We start from the raw sequence: 3,702 nt of genomic DNA, 5'->3' as shown, positions 1-3,702 counted from the left end.
CTATTTTTCAGACCGTTTAATGCTCCTCATATTTTTGACACCTTTTGAAGCTCTTAATATTTTTCACACCTTTTCAGGGTCTTCAAATTTTTAACACCGTTTAATGCTCCTCCTATTTTTTACACCTTTTGAAGCTCTTCATATTTCTCACACCTTTTCAGGCTCTTCATGTTTTTCAACACCACTTCATGCTCCTCCTTTTTTTGAGACCGTTTCATGCTCCTCATATTTTTGACTCCCTTTGAAGCTCTTCATAGTTTTCACACCTTTTCAGGCTCTTCATGTATTTCAACACCACTTCATGCTCCTCCTATTGTTCAGAGCTTTTCATGCTCCTCATATTTTTGTCACCTTTTGAAGCTCTTCATATTTTCACACCTTTTCAGTCTTTTCATGTTTTTCAACACCGCTTCATGCTCCTACTATTTTTCAGACCTTTTCATGCTCCTCATATGTTTCACACCTTTTTAAGCTCTTCATGTTTTTTAACACCTTTTCACTCTCCTCCTATATTTCAGACCTTTTCAAGCTCCTCATATTTTTGACACCTTTTGAAGCTCTTCATATTTTTCACACTTTTTCAGGGTCTTCATGTTTTTCTACACCACTTCATGCTTCTCCTATTTTTCAGACCGTTTCATTCTCCTCATATGTTTCACAACTTTTTCAGGCTCTTCTTGTTTCGCAACACGACTTCATGCTCCTCCTATTTTTCAGACCGTTTCATGGTCCTCACATTTTTGACACCTTTTGAAGTTCTTCATATTTTTCACACTTTTTCAGGCTTTTCATGTTTTTCAACACTGCTTCATTCTCCTCCTTTATTTCAGACCGTTTCATGCTCCTCATCTTTTTGACACCTTTTGAAGCTCTTTATTTTTCACACCTTTTCAGGCTTTTCATGTTTTCCTACACCTCTTCATTCTCCCCTTATTCTTCAGACATTTTCATGCTCCTCATATTTTTGACATCCTTTGAAGCTCTTCATATTTTTCACACCTTTTCAGGCTTTTCATGTTTTTCAACACCGCCTCATGCTCCTCCTATTTTTCAGACCCTTTCATGCTCCTCATATGTTTCACAACTTTTTCAGGCTCTTCATGTTTTTCAACACCACTTCCTGCTCCTCCTATTTTTCAGACCGTTTCATGCTCCTCATATTTTTCACACAGTTTGAAGCTCTTAATACTTTTCACACCTTTGAGGCTCTTCATGTTTTTGAAAACAGTTTCTTTCTCCTCCTATTTTTCAGACCGTTTCACCATCCTCATATTTTTGACAACTTTTTGAAGCTCTTCATATTTTTCACACCTTTTCAGGCTCTTCCTGTTTTTCAACACCACTTCATGCTCCTCCTAATTTTCAGACCGTTTCATGCTCTTCATATTTTTGACACTTTTTGAAGCTCTTCATATTTTTCACACCTTTCCAGGCTCTTCATGTTTTTGAACACCGTTTCATGATCCTCCTATTTTTCGGACCGTTTCATGCTCCTCATATGTTTCACACCTTTTCAAGCTCTTCATGTTTTTTAACACCTTTTCATGCTCCTCCTATATTTCAGACCGTTTAATGCTCCTTATATATTTGACACTTTTTGAAGCTCTTCATATTTTTCACACCTTTCCAGGCTCTTCATGTTTTTGAACACCGTTTCTTGACCCTCCTATTTTTCAGACCGTTTCATGCTCCTCATATGTTTCACACCTTTTGAAGCTCTTCATGTTTTTTAACACCTTTTCATGCTCCTCCTATTTTTCAGTCCGTTTCATGCTCCTCATATATTTGACACCTTTTGAAGCTCTTCATATTTTTCACACCCTTTCAGGCTCTTCATATTTTTCAACACCGCTTCAAGCTCCTCCTATTTTTCAGACCGTTTCTTGCCCCTCATATTTTTGACACCTTTGAATGTCTTCATATATTTCACACCTTTTCAGGCTCTTCATGTTTTTGAACACCGCTTCAGGCTCCTCCTATTTTTCAGACCGTTTCATGCTCCTCATATTTTTCAGACCGTTTCATGCTCCTCATGTATTTCACACCTTTTGAAGCTCTTCATATTTTTCACTCCTTTTCAGGCTCTCCAAGTTTCTGAACACCACTTCCTGCTCCTCCTATTTTTGAGGCCGTTTCATGCTCATCTCATTTTTGACACCTTCTGAAGCTCTTCATTTTTTTCATCCTTTTGAGCTCTTCATATTCTTCACACCTTTTCAGGCTCTTCATGTTTTTCAACACTGCTTCATGCTCCTCCTGTTTTTCAGACCGTTTCATGCTGCTCATATTTTTGACACCTTTTGATGTTCTTCATATTTTTCACACCTTTTCAGGCTCTTCACGTTTTTCAACACCACTTCATGCTCCTCCTATTTTTCAGGCCGTTTCATACTCCTTATACTTTTGACACCTTTTGAAGTTCTTCATATTTTTCACACCTTACAGGCTCTTCATGGTTTTCAACACCACTTCATGCTCCTCCTATTTTTCAGACTGTTTCATGCTCCTCATATATTTGACAAATTTTGAAGCTCTTCAGATTTTTCACACCTTTTCAGGCTCTTCATATTTTTCAGCACCGATTCATGCTCCTCCTATGTTTCAAATTGTTTCATGCTCCTCATATTTTACACACCTTTTGAAGCTCTTCATATTTTTCACACCTTTTCAGACTCTTCATATTATTCAACACCGCTTCATGCTCCTCCTATTTTTCAGACCGTTTCATGCTCCTCATCTTTTTGACACCTTTTGAAGCTCTTCATATTTTTTCACATTTTCAGGCTCTTTATGTTTTTGAACACCGTTTCATGCTCCTCCTATTTTCCATACCGTTTCATGCTCCGCAAATCCTTGACAGCTTTTGAAGCTCTTCATATATTTCACACCTTTCAGGCTCTTCATGTTTTTCAACACCGCTTCATGCTCCTCCTTCTTTTCAGACCGATTCATGCTCCTCATGTTTTTCACACTTTTGACAACTTTTGAAGCTCTTCATATTTTTCACACCTTTTCAGACTCTTCATTTTATTCAACACCGCTTCTTGCTCTTCCTATTTTTCAGACCTTTTCAGGCTCCTCTCATTTTTGACACCTTTGGATGCTCTTCATATATTTCACAGCTTTTCAGGTTCTTCATGTTTTTCAACACCACTTCATGCTTCTCCTATTTTTCAACAGTTTCATGCTCCTCTTATTTTTGACACCTTTTGAAGTTCTTCATATTTTTCACACTTTTTGAAGCTCTTCATATTTTCACACCTTTTCAGGCTCTTCATGTTTTTCAACACCACTTCATGATCCTCCTATTTTTTACACATTTTGAAGCTCTTCATATTTTTCACACCTTTTCAGGCTCTTCATATTTTTCAACACCGCTTCATGCTCCTCCTATTTTTCAGACCGTTTAATGCTCCTCATATTTTTGACACCTTTTGAAGCTCTTAATATTTTTCACACCTTTTCAGGGTCTTCAAATTTTTAACACCGTTTAATGCTCCTCCTATTTTTTACACCTTTTGAAGCTCTTCATATTTCTCACACCTTTTCAGGCTCTTCATGTTTTTCAACACCACTTCATGCTCCTCCTTTTTTTGAGACCGTTTCATGCTCCTCATATTTTTGACTCCCTTTGAAGCTCTTCATAGTTTTCACACCTTTTCAGGCTCTTCATGTATTTCAACACCACTTCATGCTCCTCCT

Source organism: Dama dama, unplaced genomic scaffold (genome assembly GCF_033118175.1).
Source record: "Dama dama isolate Ldn47 unplaced genomic scaffold, ASM3311817v1 ptg000115l, whole genome shotgun sequence".
Taxonomy (NCBI): domain Eukaryota; kingdom Metazoa; phylum Chordata; class Mammalia; order Artiodactyla; family Cervidae; genus Dama; species Dama dama.
This window is presented reverse-complemented; position numbering follows the sequence as displayed.